General features: G+C 39.5%; 1 protein-coding gene across 4 annotated transcripts in view; it reads left to right on the top strand.

The window, feature by feature from the left end:
* The window catches only part of NUMA1 (nuclear mitotic apparatus protein 1), a 91,115-nt gene that overhangs the window by 17,747 nt on the left and 52,530 nt on the right, over positions 1 to 20,838 (top strand). Inside the window, exons 1-2 of one of the 4 annotated variants that reach the window (XM_064288610.1) lie at positions 15 to 137; positions 8,808 to 8,970. The exons of 2 other annotated variants lie outside the window; for them this stretch is intronic. The gene's annotated coding sequence lies outside the window, so the exon portion shown is untranslated. Of the gene's footprint in view, positions 1 to 8; positions 138 to 8,807; positions 8,971 to 20,838 lie in introns of those variants that run through there. One more of the 4 variants, XM_010599619.3, reaches the window with a different exon arrangement.

The following is a 20,838-nucleotide window of genomic DNA, read 5'->3' as shown; positions in this document are numbered from 1 at the left end:
AACCGGCGCGGGCCAGCTGCTGGTGTCAGGCCTGGACGCCTGTAGGGATGCCCAGGCCTAAAGGGGGTGCTGCAGAGGCCAGTGCGAGCCAGAGGCCTCCTTCGTAACCGAGTCTGAGAGGGGAGAATCAATCGGTGGTAAGGTTTGTGGGGAGGGGGCATGTCCGACGGGGAGAAGGCCGAGGTGCCTAAGAGGGAGGGCCTGTTTGGGGGTGTGTCTGCAGATGAAATGCTATCTGAGAGCGACTGGTGGTGCAGGTTCCTGAGAGGTTTGTAACCGGGGAGTCCTTTAATGGGAAGTTTCCCCCTGTTTGTTGTTAACAATAGTGGTAGTAGCAGCAGCTGCCGCTAACATTTTCTGAGCACCAACTACGTTTCAGGCACTATGCTGCACCCTTTCTGCGGATCGTCTTTTTAATCCTCCTGACCACCTTAATTGTACTTTATTAACCCTGTTTTACAGTTAGGTAATGTGAGGTTTATAATATTTAACTTGACCAAAGTCACCTAGCTAGTGTGTGGTTGGTTATACTTAGGGCTTTTGAAGTTTGGGCATACATGGGTATGGTTGGAAGGCTCTGTGAGGGTGGGGGTTGTCTTGGACAAGTCACTTAAATTATTTTGGGCCTCACGTTTCAGATGTGTAAACAATGATCTTACCTGCCTTACGTGTTTCCTGGGGTGGTTGTGAGGGTCAGGTGAAGTGTGAAAGCACCTTGGAGAATGCAAATTTATGCAGATAAGTGATGTGACTATGTAAAGGCTGAGGGTGCAAGAGAACATCATCTCGTTTGATGCTGCCTCTGGGCTCTCTCTCTCTTTTGTTTACCCATGAGGTAGCATGTCATCTAGTACTTTTTAAGAGTCTGTTTGCATGTTTGTTTGCCCTCCTAGGTAATGAGAGACAGTGTCTTTTGTTCCTGTATCCTGATGCTTAACACAAGATCCGAGACATGTCATGGCCATTCTTGTGTGCTTTGGAATTAATGAGTTTTCTTGGGCCGAAGGGGATAGGAGCCTGACTTTCACTTCTTTATTAGATGGCATTTAAGCCTTAGTATTAAGCTATCCTCTTCATTGGAATGGCACTATCTCCTGAAAACGTGATATTGTTTACTTGCTTTTTTACTCGGTGCTCTCTCTTACTTCTCTTGCCTGTGTTTCTAAAATTCTGGACTGTCAAGTATGTTAGTCCCTGGAGGCGCAGAACTCTTTGATGGTAAGGGAGATGGGGCTCCCTACATTGTGGACATCTTTACTGCTTTGAATATATGGGGAATGTGGGGGAACATATGGATCAAATAAGGTAGCTTTCAGTCTGGGTGTATGTATTCTCTCCCTCTCTCTTCCTGTGTGGTATTTTTTCCTTTAAGAGGAAGGAACGCGTATTTTTTGTAAAAGTTTTTGAAGTACTCTTTTGACCCAAGTTTAAGCAAATGATGACTAATTGTAGTGCCTGAATCTTAATCTAAAGCCAAAAGCTGTACTCCCCAAATGCTGGGCAATTCATCTGAGAACTCATATAAAAAACATTTCTATTTAGGATGTTCTTTTTTATTTATGGAATGGGGAGTGGGAAGAATGCCCTGAACCGAGATAGAGTTCTAGAATTGTTAGGTTGGGGGCAAAGCCCAGCTTCAGTGGCTGAACTTAGCTGATCAGGGGATGTTTTGACACATCTGTATGATTGATAAAATCCTACAGTAAGGAGATAAATTGGGGGTCAGATAATTCAGTCTCTTACCAAAAGGTGTTGCCCAGGCTCAAAATGAACACTTCCAAGAATACGAGGACCACTCCAAAATGCAGTCCACCTCGATGTTGAACAATTTTAAGTAATAATTATAGTTTCGTGCTCTCAGTGATTGTTTAGTTTTACTCATGTGTGTTTCTTGTTTTTTCACCATTCTTTCTTCCACTTTATCCATTCCTTTGATGTCAAATAGACAAATACATCCTTTAGGTGTTTTTCAATAGAGATCTGTTAGAGATAAATACTGTCGTCTGCATCATCTTCAGTATTGATTGATAGTTTAGCTGGGCACTAGGCTTCCAGTTATTTTCCCTCAGCACTTTGAAAGTATTCACTGAAATTCTGACTTTTAGTTGTTGTTGCTTTTGAGAATATGCTTGCAATTTAATTATTTCATTGTAAGTATCTGCCTTTCTGTTTGCTGTTAAGATCCTCTTTTTTATCATTTGTGTTCTGCAGTTTGATTACATGGTGGGGATTTAATTTTATTTAAACTACTGGGGGCATATAGTAATTCCTCAATCTGAGATTTCATATCTTTCATCATTTTTGTAAAGAGTCCCAGTGATTACCTCTTTAAATAGTGTCTCTCGCAGTCTTCGTATTTAATTTATTTGGACCTTCTAATTTTGTCCTCCATAGTTTTAATCTTTATTTCATAATTTCCATCTATATCTTTATCACCTTCTGGGTATTTAGGTGTATCTTCTAGTATAATAATTTACTCTTCAGGTCTAATTTGCTTTTTGAGTTTTTATTTTTATTAGCTATCTTTTTCATTTCTAGAAGGACCCTTTTATTCATTTTCAAATCTACTTGTTTTTCATGGAGTCTTGTTTTTGTCTCATTTTCAATTCATTTTTATGTCTATAATTTAAGTAAACTTGTAGTCTCTTCATATTGTTCAGTTACCTGAAGTTTATGGGTGTAATCCTATTGTAACTGACTCTTGCTCATTATGAATTGTTTCCAAAAGTATTTTATAATTCTGGATTGTGAGCTCATGTTCAGAAGAGCATCATCTGTGGTGATTCTGTGTGGCCTGACTTGAGATCATTTCTCCCTAGAGTACTTTTTTTTTTCTAATCAGCTTTTTTCAGGTATAATTTATATACAGTAAACTTTATTTAAAGTATAAAGAGTTTTGACAGATGTATACACCTACGTAAAACTGCCATCATCAAGATACAGAGCATTTCCATTACCCCCAAAGTTTGCTTATGCCCCTTTACAGTCCATCTCTCCCTTTTATATCATATTTTGTTTATCCATTCACCTGTTGATGGGCATTTGGGTTGTTTTTTACTACTGGGAATAAAGCTTCTGTGAGGATTCATGCACACATTTTTGAGTGGAATATATTTTTCTTTAAAGAGATTTCCAAACAGTTTTTCAAAGTAGTTGTACTATTTATGTTCCTGCTAGCAGTGTATGAGAGCCCCAGTTGCTCCGTTTCCAACACTTGGTATTGTCAATCTTTTTAATTTTAGCTATTCTTATGGAGGAAACTGTGGTGGCATAGGAGTTAAGAGCTACAGCTGCTAACCAAAAGGTCAGCAGTTCGAATCCACCAGGCACTCCTTGGAAACTCTAGGGGGCAGTTCTACGCTGTTCTGTAGGGTTGCTTATGAGTTGGAATTGACTTGATGGCAATAGGGCTGGTTTTTTGGTATTCTTATGGAGGCATAGAAGTATCATTGTGGTTTTAATTTCCTTTTTTTTTTTTTTTTCCCTGATGGTTGGTGATGCTGAATATCTTTTCGTGTGTTTATTGGCCATTTTATAGCTCCTACAGTAGCTTTGTGTTTGCTTCTGCTGCACACTCAAGTCTATTCCCAACCTTGGACCAAAATGTATATAAATTTTCTCTACTTGTGGACTTCCAGACCACAAGCTTAGTACAAATTTGTACTCCAAGCCTACTTGTTTTACACATTTATGACTTCGAATTTCTGGAAGTTTTTTTTCCTCCCACTTCAGCAGGTGATCAAGGCAAGTTTCTTTACGTCCCTGTGGACAGATTGCTTTTTTCTAGTCTGTTTTCCAACTGGATGTAACCCTGAGATTTTTAGCTTTTATACAGGATTTTCAGCTGCCTTTTGTGGGCTCAAAATCTCCATCCTGGGCCTGTGAGGGTGTCATATATTCCTTACTCTGTTAGAACAGCTATGCCATCATCAGCTCACTGCTCCAGTTTTCAGCTTTTTTGTTTCTAGTTCCTGGAATTTCCCTTACTTTCCTATGGTCTCAGTTTATGTGTGTGTCTGTTAGGATCCAATCAGGGAAACAGAAACCACACACTAGTTGTTTTAATAGAATGAACTCAATAAAGGGAATTAGTTTAAATCCTTGTTGGAGGGCTGAAAAAGCAAAAAAGGAATCTTAAAGTAACTTTGATGTAATAACTGCATTAGGCAGCTTCCTCCTCTACAGCTGAGAAACAAAGGAAGGAGATTGAGGTTATCAGAACCTAGAAGTCCAGAGGAATCCAGAGTAGCTACACCCAGATTGTCTGAGGAGAGGTGTTGCCAGGATGCTGCTGGTTTCTCAGGAGCTCAAAGGAGGGCCTGAAGGGGCCAGGTTCATTGAGTCCTGCCCATCTGGTGCTAGTACCTCTGAGGGGGCACAGTGAGGCTGGTTCTGGGAGTTTAGATAGATAGAAGCCAGGAGGAACCAACTGCTGTTGTCATGACACAGCAGGCCCCAAGAGGGAGGAAGTCCCATGTAGACTCCTCTGCCTTCTGTTTTTTTCCTTTAGTGCCCCCTGTTGACAGAGTCTAACAAGGAATCTGCTGGCAAAGGTGAAATAGAGCTGGCAGAGTCTAAGCCCCAGCATCACAAAGCAGAGCATAACAGCGTGGGTGTGGAGCTACAGTAACTTAACGTGGAGAGACAATAATTTAATAATTGGCACATTCTAAAAGGATGTTTATCATATTTTACAATGCGTTTCCAGGTGTATTTAGTAGGAAGGTTTTCAGGTTACCTGGTCCATTATATTGACAGTAATAGCAAGATACTATATGCCAGGTACTATTCTAAACATTTGACATAAACTACTCCCCAAAGCTCTGTGAGGTAGGTAATAATGTTGTTATTCCCAAACTGAGGCACATGTAGATTAAGTAACTTGCCCAAAGCCACAGAGTTTCTAAGTGGTGGAATTGGTGTTCTAATCCACACAGCCTGGATTCCGTATCTCATGTTCTTAACTACTACATTATGTTGAAAATTCTTCTCTATATTGTGCCAATATCTACCTTTTAATAACTTCCACCCATTAGTTTTGGTTTTGTCTTCTTGGGGACGCAAATCTTTCCCCTCATCTGTATGACAGGCGTACATATATTTGAAAAAAGCTTTCGTGTTCCCCACTGGCTAAACATCTGCAGTTCTTCCCCCAGATTTGACATGACATGATTTCCAGAACGTATTTTACAGTTGTTGACACTCATTCTCTGCATATACTCTGACTTTGCTCTTCAAAGGTGGGGCATGGAGTCGTCTTCTAATACAACCTGATGTTGATGTTTCGAGTAGCTCTGTCAGATTCATGGTTCATTGAGAGTGCATTTAGTAATAGCCTCTCCACTTCCCCTCACAGGCAGTTTTTTTTTTTTAAGCAGCCTTTTAATATGAACTGCTGTATTAGGCCTCTTCCGTCCTTAGTGTATTTGGTTGGTTCTTTTACGCTAAATACAGGCCTTTACATTTATTCTCATTAAATCATATCTTGTTATTTTGATAGCATCAAATCTGTGGAGATCTTTTTGAATCCAGCGCCTATCTTAAAGCATTGTATTTTCTGTCCTTCATAGTTTATAATTCCAAAGTTTGAGAGGAAGGTCTTATATGTCTTCATTCTAAGTCTTTGGTAAAAATGCTAAACATGGTAGGTTTGAGAAGCAAGCCCTGTGTCATAAGATAGATCTTATTCCAGTTAATGGAGGTTTTGGGGGAAAAATTTTGACTATTCCTTCTGCTAAGTTAGGTTAGGGGCTATCTGGGAATGGTAGTCTTGGCTCTCTGAGGGGAGGATAGAGCCAAGGCTAAGGGTTGTTCATTGGGCAGTGAGTCACCCTTATAAAGGGCTGCTTGGCAGAAGTAAGATGATCTGGTGATTGGTCAAGGGAGTAAGGGCATTATTGCACACCATGCTCCTGGGTTGAGGCCTCTGTTGGCACCTGTGTTGCCTGCCCTTGGTATCCTATTTAAGGGCCAGTTTCTGTGAAGCCAGTGCAGGAAATGCCAGTGATTCAGCCTTGCAGATTTTTTCTGCCTTGTTGAAGTTGAGGACTGATTTATCTGGTAAGGAGTAATGACTGCATCTTTCAGGTGTATTTATTTGGCCACTTGAGTGCCTTTTACCTGTGTCCACTGACTGGGCTGGTAAGTTTTGATTTTTTGGTGGCAAGGTAGATGCAATGTGATCTCAGCCCTTGGTCCTGTGTGTGGGCAGCAGCTGCACTCTGCCTTGTGAGTGGGCATTTGCTGAGTATTTGGACTTCTGTGATGGCCTCAGTGAGGGGTTGATTTCCCTACTTTTCAGTATTTCCTGGTGAGGAGATGTGAGTTTTGGGGACAACCTGTTTGTTTTGAGTTTTCCTACTGTACCGCTCATGAACTGCAGCAAAGTGAGCCTGGTTGCTGACCTCAAGCTGAGTTTCCTTAGGCAGTCAGCAAATAACTAATGAATATCTATTATATCTCTCACAGAGCAGAATATACAAAGAAGTGTATAATACAGGATTTCCCTCCCCAGCAATTTTTGTTCTGAAAAATTTCAAACCTGCAGATCAAAAACAAAAATCCCAAACCTGTTACTATCAAGCCAATTCCGACTCATGGCAGGGTAGCGCTGCTCCATAGGGCTTTGTTGGCTGTAATCTTACAGAAGCAGATTGCCAGGCCTTTCTTGTGTGGAGCCGCTGGGTTGGTTCAAACCACCATCCCTTATGTTAGCAGTCAAGCTCAGATTGCACCAGGCCTATTCAAACCTACAGATATTACTTGAATAATACAACAAATATTCAAATACCTTTTACCTACATTTACCAATTGTTAATATTTTTGCCATATTTGCTCTCTGCCCTTTATTTTCTGAACCTTTTACTGTTAAATGTATATATCATGTTACTTCATCCCTTAGTGCTTCAGCCGGTATCTCCTAAAAATAAGGGTCCTGTACCCATTGCTGTTGAGTTGATCTGACTCCTAGCAATCATATTAGACAGAGTAGAATGGCCCCATAGGGTTTCCAAGCCTGTAATTCTTTACAGAAGCAGACTGCCACATCTTTCTCCTCTGGAGCAACTGATGGGTTTGAGCTGCCAAGATTTGAGTTAGTAGATGAGTGTCTAACCACTGAGCCACCAGGGCTTCTTTAAAATAAGGGTATCTTCCTATATAAGCACAATATAGTTAACACACTCAGGAATTTAACATTAATTCAATACATCACTATACAGTATACCCACTCCTCACTTATCAACATGGTAGGGTTCCAAAGACCAGGTTATTGTGCAAAAATAAGTTTTATGCAAAAATGGAGGTTGATTACATCAGATCACAAAATGGAGGATGACTACATAATTACATAACTGCCAAACCACTGAGAATCATGGTCCGCCAAGCTGACATATAACCTTTACCATCACAGCCAGTGTTACTCCGCTTTGCACCTCAGCATTTGTTACTGCCTGGCATATGTTGTTAATGTGCAAAAGAGTTGGATAGTAGATTTTTTACTATTGTCAGAAATGAGAAATACTGGATAACAAAATAGTTGATAAGTGAGGAGTGGGTGTATTATTCTGATTTTCCTAGTAATGTCTTTTATAATTTTTTTCTTTCTGTTCAGGATCCAGTGAAGGATCATGCATACATTTGGTCATCATGATTTTGTCATGTCTTTATTATTCTTTAAGGGAGAACAGTTCTTTAATCTCCTAATCATGAATGCCTTTTTGTCTTTCATAGCATTAACATTTTTGAAGAGTTTAGGTTAGTTTTGCAGAAAGTCTCTTAATTTTGATTTGTATGATTATTTTCTCTTGATTAGATTCAGCTTAGACAGTTTTGGCAGAAGAACTATATAGATTAACACAGGAATTTGATTTGTGAAGCTAACACTAGGACACATGGGGGAAAGTATCCAATTTTGTGAAACAGTATAGTATAATTCAGCACTTGATTATGTTGTCTAATCTGTAAATGCTATAGGAATTGAGAGGAAAGGGAATCAATAGAGCCTGAAATAACGAGGAAGGACTTTGGCAGGCAGATGGAAGATGGACAGAATTTAAGGCAGCTGGGGAATGGTTAGTAGCTAAACCATGATTTGGAGTTTCTACCCCACTACTGAAGTTGCAAGGAACCTTGGTGACACAGTGGCTAAAGTGATCGACTGCTAACCAAAAGGTTGGTGGTTCGAAACCACCAGTGGCTCTGCGGGAGAAAGATGTGGCAGTCTGCTTCCATAGAGATTATAGCCTCAGAAACCCGACCCTGTGGTTTCTATGAGTCGTAATCTACTCGATGGCAGTGGGTTTGGATTGAGGTTGCATATTATGAAAAGTGAATTTCTTCTTCAGAGTTTACCAAAAAACCAAATCTGTTTCTGTCAGTTCCAACTCATGGTGACTCTATGTGTAGAGGTGCTCCATAGGATTTTCTTGCCTGTAATCTTTTTTTTTTTTTAATCTTTATGGAAGCAAATAGCCAGGCCTTTCTTCTGCAGAGCCAGTGGGTGGGTTCAAACCACCAGCCTTCAGGGTAGCAGCCAATCACAGTTCAGAGTTTAGAGCTCTGTATCTACCGTGAAGTTTGTACCACTGGGTAGCCTAGTAGCTTAGAGTCCTTGCTGTGGCTTCAGACAGGGCTAGAGAGAGTGTCTAGCCATTTGTCAGCTGTTTAACCTAAGGGAGTTTTCTCACTTGTGAGAAAGAGTATTAATGACTTTTAAAAGGTTACTGTGATGCTCACGGTGAAATATTGCATAAATATTTGAATTAGAATATTTGAATGCCTTAAAAAAATAATATATTTATTTTTAGGTGGGGCAGTGCTTCTGAATTCTGCCATAGGCACCACCACGGCATTCACTTCTATGACCTGCGTGACCCCTGAAGGTGTTTGAATTTACCACTCCTGGATAACTGAAAGCATGGAAATGAGAATGGCTTGGCTCATGCAGAGAGAAGTGGGAAGACTGGCTTGGTTAGTTCAGAGTGTACACTGTGGAAGAGTGGGAAATAAGGTTGAATAAATGACTTGAGGCCAGGTAATGGAACACTTGGAAAGTTAAGCCAAAGAATTTAGGTATGATGCTTTAGGCAGAAGACAACTCTGGAGGTTTTCGAGCAGGAGAGACACTTGGAAACGAGAGTGTTATGGAGTCTCCTGAGAAAGTACCTTTCCTGGTTTGGAGACTGGAATCCTAATAGGGCAGGGCTTTCCCAGTGCTGACCAAGTGGGGGTGTGGTTTGGCAGTCTTGCTACAGGAGGCCAGAATTTCTGCCCCCGTAACTCTTCCTGCTCTGCCACTGACTCACTCTGTTGACCTGGGCTTTATGGCTTCCCTTCTGGTGGCTGTCTGATCTTCAGAACGCTGAGCCCGTCCAGGATGGTGTGAAGCTGAACTGACCAGCAGTGGGGAGGATGGGGGAATAAACAAGCATTTCTGTCCCTTTGCCCCTTCTTCCCTGGGTGGATGCTAATTCCAGGCCAGACGGTCGGAGATCAGTTTGTCCAAGCCTGAGGAGACTGTCTGCCAGGAGGTAAGTCAAGATGGTTCCTGCTCTCTCTCAGCTTTTTCATAGGTCAGCTCTTTTTTCTGAGCAGTAGATCCTGCTTTCTTCCCCCCTTCTCCCCCTCCAATCCAGATTCCTCAAAGTAACCTTTCAGCCACCTGAAGTGAATAGGGTTTGAGCTGGCTTGATTACTGCCAGAAGGTGGGCAGAGAGGTTTAAAAAATACATTCTTTTCATTATGGGGTGGGTGTCCAGAGGTTTTTGCTGGCCCCTGCTCTGAGGTAGATTAACCAGAACTCTTGTGAATCAGACACTAAACAATGGCTCATCTCCATAGGGGTGGCAGCTACAAAGAGATCCTGGTCTTAAGCTGTCGGTTTTTAACAGCTACTGGGTTTCAGAACCATACTTGGTGTGCTTTAGGGCCCTGAGTTGCCTCCCTCCTCTTTGACAGGGGAGTGATAGAAGTGAGGAGCAGGGAAGGAGGGTGGTGTATGGATAAGTATAGGTTTGTATATTGTGCTGGGATTCAAGGTGACTGGGTTTCTAGTTGCTAACCAGCTTTGTGACCAGGGATAAATTGCCTACTCTTAATGGGTTAGAGTTTTCTCATATATAAAAATAGTTTGGATTAGTATATGATCTTAAAGATTTCTTCCAGTGCCAACATTTATGATTATATGACATGTGATTGTAATGAAATAGTTTATTTTTAACAAAGCTATTATGTGACAGCGATTTTACATTCACGTGAAGTTTGTCCTCCTCAAAGTAATTGTCTTCTCAGCTTTTATATTTATTCTGGTGATGCTGACGGTGCTCAGAACATTTTTGGCTTTTGAGCCAACTTTTTAAGTGTCCTCAGTGGTAGCAAATCTTTACTCTTGCTTGGTGGATTCAAATTTTGGAAGCATCCAGAAGATACAGTGGGCCACAGAATTAAGGAAGGTAATACCTTTTTTGGTAAAGAACAAGGTGTAACTATAAAACGGTGAGACCTAATTTTTGTGTGTGTCTTATTTGTAGTAGACTTTAAAGACAGTTCCCAAAGAAGTATTTCATAAATATTTTGAGCAATGGTAAATTAGTAGAATAAGTACATAACTTCCTAAAGAGACTGTTTTGATTACAGTTGTCATTTGATTTAATAAGATTGGAAATGTTTGGTAATAAAGGAGTCACTTTCCTTTATATTTACTGTGCATATGCTTGCTTCGGAATCGACTCGAAGGAACCAGGTTTTGTTTTGTTTTGTTTTATGCTTGCTTCTAGGTCAAGATAAATAGATAAACCAGTAAAAAAAAACCACTTGCCATGGTTGACTCAGACTCAGGGTGACTCCACGTGTGTCAGAGTAAAACAGTGCTCCACAGGGTTTTCAATGGCTGTTTTTCACAAGTAGATCTCCAGGCCTTTCTTCCAAGGCAACTCTGGGTGGACTTGAATCTCCAACCTTTCAGTTAGCGGCTGAGCACATTTCAGGTACTTAGATAGTGGAGAAAATTAGCCTTTCTCAGTGTAGTCTAAAACCACAGAGGTGTTGAAGGATGAAAAGGATTGGAACTTGTTGCTGTAGAAAATTGTATCTGAGGCGCTATTGCAGTTCCGTCTGCAGAAACTCCACGGCCAGCAGTTGCTCAGACTGTGGCAGCCACTGCTCAGCAGCACAGCAGCAGTTTCCCACTTGGTGCAGCTGATGCACATGGCTTGGTAGCTCCTGTCTTTTGAAGGAGAAATGATACACAGTTAAACCTCTGAGAGCCGGGAAATCGATGGGACTGCCTTGTTTTTCCCGATATTGAAAGTTTCCTGCCTTTGACCAGGTACAGTCTTAACACTTATCTCTCACTCGTTTTAGTGGCAAATATTTGAGTTTTCTTTTTCTGACGGATTTCCTCCTTACAGAGGTTCCGGCTTTCATGGGGTTTACTGTATCAAATCATTTTGTTGATTTTTTGTTTGTTTTTTGGTTAGCAGTTGTGGGGTGGGTGAGAGACTGGTGGCGGTGGGGGACAAGAGCAGAGGGGCTGCTTAAATGCATTCAAATTAGGCAAATTATAGTGCATTGGGATTAGTTTTTAGAAATGGTGGTCTTGCTGATAACTCCTAAGTGAGATTTTAGGCAGCCAGGCTAAAAGGCTCTGTTGCTAAGTCACTGTGTGATCGTTTGCAATTTTCTTTCTTATTCTAGGCTTCGTTTTCCTCATTTTTATATTGAAAGAGTTAAGAGATAAGGGTTGTTCTAGATCTGAAATCAGGTAGGTCTAAGGAGGTTTGAAGTAGGGAAGTGTCTATTCTCAGCTGCTGACTCTTGGATTGAGGGTGGAGTGGAATTTTCTTTTGACCTCCTAGATTATAGTGGCTTTACTCTGTACTGGGTGATCAAACATGAAGTAGCTGTTTAAAACACAAAAAACAACCACAGGACATGCTGGTCCTACGAGAAGTCATTCCTGGGTAAGACCTATTGTTTGAAGGGGGCAGACAGTGTATGTGTGTGAGTTTCATCAAAATGGACAGCTTTGGGTATTGTGATTTAGAGGATTTGAAAACTTTGTTCCCACTGTTGTTAATTTCAAGCCTTTAGTTAAAGGGATTCTCTTAATGATTGGTGCAGTGGGATTCATTTAGAGAAAAAGCCCCGTGTAACCACAATTAGAAGTTAAACAAACGTCCAAGAGCAGAGCCAGTTGCTAAAGAGACAAAATCAGTTGCTTTTCAATACTTAGATTGGACAGATGACCCCAAGGAAAGCATTGGCCACTTAGAGAGTTTGCTAGGCACCAGGCTGGAAGATTTGAGTTCCAGAGAACTGTAGAATCCACACCTCTTAACCTCCCTTTCTTTCTTCTTTCCCTCAGTCCCCTTTAATTTTAACTAGGATTGTGTAAACACAGTCAGTTTGCCAGTTCCCTTAAAGTGGCAGACCCATGACATTTTCTGCTGGCCACTCATGCTAGGCGTGTGACTTAGAGGAATTGTCCTCTTTGACACATTGGCTTTACCGGCTCCCTTACTGAAAGAGTTTGCTAGATTAGGGCCAGTTGGTTGTTATTCAGGCGAACAGCATTATATAGTACCTACTAAGGTCCCTGGGGAAACCCTGGTGGCATAGTGGTTAAGTGCTCCGGCTGCGAACCAAAGGTTTGGCATCTCGAATCTGCCAGGCACCCCTTGGAAACTCTATGGGTCAGTTCTGCTCTGTCCTATAGGATCGCTATGAGTTGGAATCGACTCGACGGCACTGGGTTTGGTTTTGGTTTTGGTTTTGGTTTTGGTAAGGTCCCTGGGGGAGCCTTGGTGATACAGTGGTTAAGAGCTTGGCTGCTAAACCAGAAGGTTGGCAGTTCTAATCTACCAGCCACTCCTTGGAGCAGTTCTACTCTGTCCTCATAGGGTCGCTATGAGTCAGAGTCAACAGCAGCAGGTTTGGTGTTTGGTGTGGTTAAGGTCTCCAGGAAGAAGCCCTCATGGCGCAGTGGTTGAAATGCTCAGCCACTAACTAAAAGGTTGGCGGTTCAAACCCACCAGCTGCTCCTGGAAAGAAAGATGTGGCAGTCTGCTTCTGTAAAGATTACGGCATGAGCAAAAGCACAGAGCCTGGAAAGTGCCTGGCATATTAATAAGAGGATATTTTAGAAGAATGACCTGAAGATCAGACTGGACAGAAAGGTTGAGGGCTAGATCCTAGAGATTCTTTAAGTACCATGCTATAGAGTTTTGAATTTTATTCTGCATGGAGTTAGCTATTGAATGTTTTTGTTTTGTTTTGCTTTGCTTTTATTTGATAATTCTTTTATTTGAAATCCTAAGCAAGACATCTGTCTGTATTTTGTAAAAAATACATAATTTTCCTTTAACATTTACACAAATGATTTTATTTAACTTTTGTTTTTATGTTTGAAAAAGGACTGAATGCACAGTATAAACTAAAAGATGGAATGATTAGCAATTCTTCTTCTGATGCATGTCCTCTTTTTCTTTAGCTGTTTCTGTGTCACTACCTATATGGCTACCTCTTTTTTTTTTTTTAAGTCTAAATTATATTGTATTTTTTAAATATACCATGACCATTTAATTATTCTAATAGTAGATGTTTTGCTGTTTATACTTTATGCTACTATAAACAATGTACAGTGCATACTCTTTCCTTTATATATGTTAGTATTTATGCAAGGTAAATTCCTAAATGAGAAACAGCTGATTCAAAGGCTTTTTTTTTTTTTTAATATTTTATTGTGTTTCTGTGAAAGTTTACACAGTAAATTAGGTTCCCATTTAACAAATACACATATTCAGTGACATTGGATACATTTTTCACAATGTGGTAACGTTCTCATTCATTCCATTCTGGACTACTGGAAACTAAACATTCCGAATGGAATGAATGAGAATGTTAACACGTTGTGAAATATGTATCCAGTGTCAGTGAAAAATTGCTTTAGAGTAATGGTTGACCATTTGTTGAATATTTTTTTTCTTCTTTATGGGTGTTCAGTGTTTTTGATATAAGGAATAACATGACCCAATCTGTGTTACTTAAGTGTTGGCCTATTTTTTTAGTGTAAGGACTTAGATTTTAGGGTTGAAAGTGGGTGGATCTGGTTCTTAGGGTATGAAGTCAGTCAGGTGTCTCCTGTTTGGGTACTTGATTTTTCAGTTATATTTAGGAAAGCAGCTCCAAAGGCAATAAGGCAGGAAGTGGTCAGACCTCTGTCCCTTTAAACTGAGCTCTCCACCCCCAGTGATTAAGATTTTCTTAGGTATACAAATTATGCACAGTCTTCTTCCTAGTGGGTTGCTTACTACTGCTAATCCTTTGAAGATAGAATATCTAACAGGGAGAGGAAGAAAAAGGGGTGGGCTTTTGATTGGAGGTTGGAAACCCAAAACATTTTTTTAAACCTGATTAAAAAATACTGTATACTTATTTTAGGAAATATGAAAAATACAGAAAAGTATAAAGAAAACCAAAATCACCCATAATCTTACCTTTTGGAGAAAATGACTGTTCTTGTTTTAGTGTATTCCCATCCCGTATTTTGTATTTATGCATATTTGTTTTTGCATTGTCAAGATCATTTATTACCTACAGTTTTATATTCTACTTTTTTCCCTATTATATAAATTCATATATATTTAAAATGTTGCTAGAACTCTTAGTAAAATATTTCTAATGGCTGCATGATAGTTTATGTATAGAATTTTAGCAGTATTTTCAATTTAAATAATGCTGTAATGGAATTTTTTTTGGTCAAATTATAAAAAAACTATATAAAGAAGTCCCCTGCATTTCATCCTTTATTGCAATTCTGCTCTGCAGAGGTAACCACTGTTAATAGTTTCTGGTGCATCTTTGCATGAAGATTTTTCTGCATAAGTTTTTGTCCATATTTTTGGTTGTTTTCTCGTGATACGTGCCTACAAGTGAATTACTGGGTCAAAAAAAAAAAATTAAGGGATATGAAATTAATTTTTTACCTGTTGGTACATTGTGATACAGTTTAAATAACACAAAAAATAAGGTTTTAAGGGAGAAAATAAAAGCCGTTCATAATTCTACAGCTCTAAAATAAACTGTATTTGATGTGTTTCCTTATGTGTATATATATATATACATACACACACAGACACATTCACAAGTATGCTAGGTGTGTAAATAAATTGGAATCAGCCGTAATAAAGTTTTATATCCTGCTTTTTTAATTCAGCATTTAATGAGTGTTTCCCCATGTCATTAAAATTAATTAAAACATTTTTAATGGTTACATAATGTTTTATCATAAGGATGTGTCATAATTTATTTGCTATTATTAGATATTTGGTTTTTCCTCCAGGTTTTTATTATGATAAATAATTCTATTAATATACATAAATCTTTATTTGTATTTCAGATTACTTTCTGAGCTTTTATTGCTGAGAATGGAATTAAATTATTTGGTCAAAAAAATACGAGCATTTTTAAGACTCTTGATACGTATTACCAAATTTCTTTCCAGAGAACCACTTAAAGAATGCATGCTTACTTGTGAGAAGGTAAATGTGCCTAATCAAACTGTGCAGTTGCTTCCTTGATCATCAATTTCTCAATTAAAATATTAGACCAGATGAACTTCCTGGAGGGTATGATAGCTTTTCTGCCATTATTATATAAAATCAAAATTTGGGAGAAAATGGGAGGAAAGGGGCCACAGGTAGAAGCCCTGTCAGCTAAAATGATCTTTGAAAAGGAAAGGAAAAGGAGACAAGTCACTTATGTCCATGGCCCTTTACTTCCTTATTTATAAAATGAGGATGACGGCACTTTCCCTGCATACTATACAGGAACTGAATGACCCAAAATTCCCTGTGGAAATGATTTCTATCTTTCTTCTATCTACACACACCTTCAGAAGTGTGTGTAGGAACTAGACAGAAGAATCAGCTTTCCTTTTCCTCAAGGGCTAGGGCCCTAATTCTTAGCAGTTGGCCAGAAGTACTGAAATCTTCAGCAGCTTCCTAGTGAGCCTTCTCTCTCTCTCTCTTTTTCTTTTATTTTTATTGTGCTTTAAGTGAAAGTTTACATGAGCCTTCTCTTTACAAGGAAAAGGGAAGGAGTGACAGCAGTGTTGTTTGTGTGTGTGCGTGCATCTGTGTGTGCGTGCACGCATTGATTGCGTATGTTTAGCAGCAGACATGGTGGGTCAATCTTGCTCTGGTTTCATATTACCATTGTGGTGTTTGGGTGGGAGCTACGTGAAGGAGAGGAGGAACCAGATATGCCTGTCCATTCCCATCACTTGAGAGTAAAGAGACAAGGAAACCCTTTGGAGTAGTATCTCAGCCCAGAATTAGAGAGATGTCTTTTGACTTCACTTGAGTGTTTTGGGCTCTTTCCTTTACTACTGTGTACCAGAACTACCCTGAATATTAATTTATTTGAAAATGAGTCACATTTTAGTCCATTGGATCAGTCACAATCTCTACTGAGGAGCTTTTCTTTAGGTATTACATGAGAGTTATTGTTTTTATTTAGACCCAGGCAGGAAATATATTAGCCTTTTTAGGCCATATGGTGCCAACTACTCTCCTTTGCCATTGGAGAGCAAAAGCAGCTATAGACAATACATAAACAGATGAGCATGGCTATGTTCCGGTAAAATTTGACCTACAAAAATAGGTGAATGTCTCACAGGCCACAGTTTGCTGACCTCTGGGTAGTGGCAGGTACACTAGACAGAGTCAAAAGGCTTAGCTTCCATGAGAAGTTGTTTTAAAAACTTAGCTTTGATGTCTGCTACTTACTAGCTGTGTAATCTTGACCTCTCTGAGCCCTCATGTTTAAAATCATAATGGTAACTCCTTCCTTTATGAAATAAAAATGACCAATTAGACATAGGTGTTTGATTTTTCTGGAAATCAGGAAAAATGTAAATTAAGACAATAGTCATATATTGTTTTCTATCTGTTATATTAGTAAAATTAAAAAATAGTATGTTGACGGAAGGGTGTAGAAACAAGAATTTTTATACTCTGTTGGTGGGAGTGGAGTTCTGGTGGTGCAATGGTTAAGAGCTTGGCTGCTAACCAAAAGTTTGGCAGTTCGAATCCACCAGCTGCTTCTTGGAAACACCATGGGACAGTTCTACTCTGTCCTACAAGGTCACTATGAGTGGTATTGACTTGATGGCAACTGGTTTGGTTTTTTGATTTGATTGGTGGGAGTATATATTGGTACACCTTTTTGGATAATAGTTTGGGCGTATCTGTAATATTTTACATGCACAGACTTCTTATCAATTCCAATTATTGGTATATGTCCTAGAGGAATATTTGCTTGTTTGTAGAAAGAAGTATATACGAGGATAATCAATGCAGCATTCTTTGTCATGACAGAACACTGAACAACCTAAATGTCCAGACATAGCTAAACGGGAAAATAAAATTGTGGCACATGCACGCTATGGAATTTTCTCAAGATTTTGAGTGTGGGGGAACCCATTGTGTATTAATATGGAAACATGTTGCAGGAATTTTAAAGTGAAAAAGGCAAGTTGCAAAACAAATTATACAGTGTGATTACAGGTATATAGTTCAAACATACAGTTGTGTGTGTGTGTGTGTGTATACATATATGTATACATGTGTATATATACACACACATATATTATATGTATATACGAAACCTGTTGCCGTCAAATCGATTTGAACTCTTGGCAACCCTGTAGGACAGAGTAGAACTGTCCCACAAAGTTTCCAAGGCTGTGATCTAAAGGAAGTAGACTGCCACATGTTTCTTCTGTGGGACAACTAGTGGGTTTGAATTGCTGACCTTTGGTTAGCAGCCAAGCACTTGATGACTGTACCACCAGGGCTCATATGTATACATATTTTGTGTATATATATATATATGTATATATACACGCACACACACACGCATATACATATATGCGTGTGTGTGTGTGTGTGTGTGTGTAGAAAAAGTCTGAAAGGTTATACAACAAGCTGATACCAGTAGTCACCTCTGAGGAGGAGAGTAACATTGTGGGTTAGAGGATTTGGTGAATGGGAAGTTTTGCGTTTTACGTTAGATACTTCTAGAATACATTATTTCATAACAATAATGTATTATTTCTTCTCCCTACTTCTTTGGATAGCTGGTGAGCCTGTCTGCACTTGCTAGGGTCAGGAGTGTGACAACGTAGTGTTAATTCCCCAAGCTGACCCTGGCCCACATCAACTGAGTTGGGAGCAGCTGCTGAGACCAGAAGAGGAAGCTCATGTGTTGGGGGTGTGGCATGTGCAGGTGGCTGGCAGAAGCAGCCAAGATAGGGCAATTCTAATTTACCAACAGTAACTATCACATGTCACATCTTGACATTCTCCAAATTGCTTTGCCTTCTGTTACCACACTGGGCCCAGAGGATAATTTTGTGAGCTATCAAAGCAGGGGTGATGATAGGAAAGGAAGCAATAACAGCGTGGGACAGCAAGAAAACTGCACGTGCAAAAATAGTTTTTTCTTTCATTTAAAAAGAAATGTACAAGGATATTCATTGCAGTATTGTTTGAAATGGTAACAGATTAAAAATAGCCAAGTGTCCATCAATAGCAAAGTATGTGAATACAGCAAGGCTTTGAACTGGTTTGAACTGGTTCAGTCATGACCAATGAAGCAAAACCAAAACAGACCCGAATTTTAAAAATTTGAGTCATCTGGAACCATAACTAGAACAGGAAAAATTACAGGTCAAAGCCCTGGAATGGGAGACTCGGAAGAAGCATAGTGAGCCATTTCAGGAACCTGATGCCTAAGATTGAATTACTGCCAGGACTGAGGAGAGCAACACACATTCAAAGCGGTGTGGTCAGCTGCCGTCTTTGAACGGGGCACCGCTGTTTCTGACACTGCGTACAGTCCTGTGGGCAAGAGACCTGGTTGCTATGCAGTGTATACACTGCCCTTTTTTCTAAGAGGGCGATTAAGTTTTTAGTGGGGCTTCGACTGACAATTTTTTCCATTCTGGCTATTGTTCCAGTTCACCCAAATTTAAAAAATTTGAGTTTGTTCCAGTGTTGCTCCCTTGGCCATAATTGAACTTGGAAGAATCAGTTCGAAGCCCTGGAATATATTACAGTATATCCATTATATGGGCAGTTATTATGCAGCTTTCGAAAAGTATTAATTAGAATTTTATTTGTTGATCCTGCAGGGGATATCCATAATAAATTGTTAAGGGAGAAAAACAAGTTGCAGAATCATGTATAGTACAATTTGAGTTTTCTACAAAAAGAAAGCTACAAAAAATCATCTCTACTGCATGTGTACTTACGTTTTTTGAAGCATGGAAAAATCTGTTAACGTTTATTATCTTGTAGGAGGGCTTGAAGGGAAATGGGAGATTATTAATATTGTCTTTTATCTAACTTCGTATTGCCTCATTGGTTTTGGAGAACAAGGAAAATAAACTTGTATAAGTAAGAAATGGAGTTTCCTAAACATTTTTTTCATCCTACTTGCTTTTTAAGAGGTACTTTTTATTTTTTTAGTGAGTTAATGAAGTACAGAATTATGAAAGTGAATATAGTTAACATGTAAATTTTCTCTTGGGTTTAAGAGAGACATCTAGGTTTAGTGGAAAGGGAACCAGGAGTCAGAGAACCAACTTTGGAGTTGAAGTTCTCAAATTTCTGATGCACGAGCTTTAATTTAATAAGGCCATTTAACTTCTGTGGACTCCAGTCTCCTCATCTCTGAAATGAAGGGCTTGTGCAACCAAGCACGCTCTCCACGGTCCTTTCTAGCCCTGACACTCTCCAAGCCTGTAATCCCACATTTGAACCGCCTCTTGAGATTAGAATACTGTATTTCATTTGTTTTAAAATGCTATTTTTCCATGTTTTAACACTCTGAAATTGGGATGTATTTTATAATTGGTGGCATCTTTCAACTGTTATTGGTCATTTTTTTCACATTTAATATCCAAAACTGAGATATGTTTTCATCAATGATATAGGCTCTTTTCAATGCCTTGATTTTTCTCTTACTTACAATCTTGGCCCCTTCTGGGCTTCCTTTACTCCCAACCCCATCAGATTCGCTCATGTCACCAAGACACTCAGGGTAGGAAGAAGTGGGTGGACACGTTATTTAAGTGTGCAAGGATTTTGTACGTCCTTACTTAACTAGTAGATGTCCTACATGTAGCTGCTGTTTTAGAAGTAAGGTAAACATATGTATAGCCCTAAAGCATCCAACTGCTGAGCTTTGATTAATCTCTTTATCCTAATCTTGCCTGGTGTTTGGTTTTTCTTTTCCCCCCTTTGCTTTTTGTTAAAGTATAACTTAAACATATAAAATTATACAAATCATAAGTATACAGCTTAGTGACCTTCCACAAAGTCAACACACCTGTGTAACTAGCACCCATATCAAGAAACAGAATACTACCAGTATCTATTTAGCCCTTTTCCAGTCACTATCCCCCTGCTATTTTCCTTTTAAATGTAGTGAAAGTGTACCTAGGGATGATGACTCTGTTGGTTCGTAAGTGGGTAACTCATGATTGTGTTAGGTAAGAGTCTAATGGAAAGAACTCCAGATTTGGAGCCAGAGATTAGACTTTTGTCCTGGTCCTGTTGCTTTTTAGTTGTGTGACCTTAGGCAAGGTACTTAACCTTTCTGAACTTCATTCCTCTTTAGTAAAATGAAAAAAACAATGTCTAGAGAGTTGTGCCCCACGTGTCTGTCAGTTTGTCATACTATGGGGGCTTGTGTGTTGCTGTGATGATGGAAGCTATGCCACCTGTATTCAGATACCAGCAGGGTCATGTGGACATGGTGGACAGGTGAAAA

This window comes from Loxodonta africana, chromosome 7 (assembly GCF_030014295.1).
Source record: "Loxodonta africana isolate mLoxAfr1 chromosome 7, mLoxAfr1.hap2, whole genome shotgun sequence".
NCBI lineage: Eukaryota > Metazoa > Chordata > Mammalia > Proboscidea > Elephantidae > Loxodonta > Loxodonta africana.
This window is presented reverse-complemented; position numbering and strand designations above follow the sequence as displayed.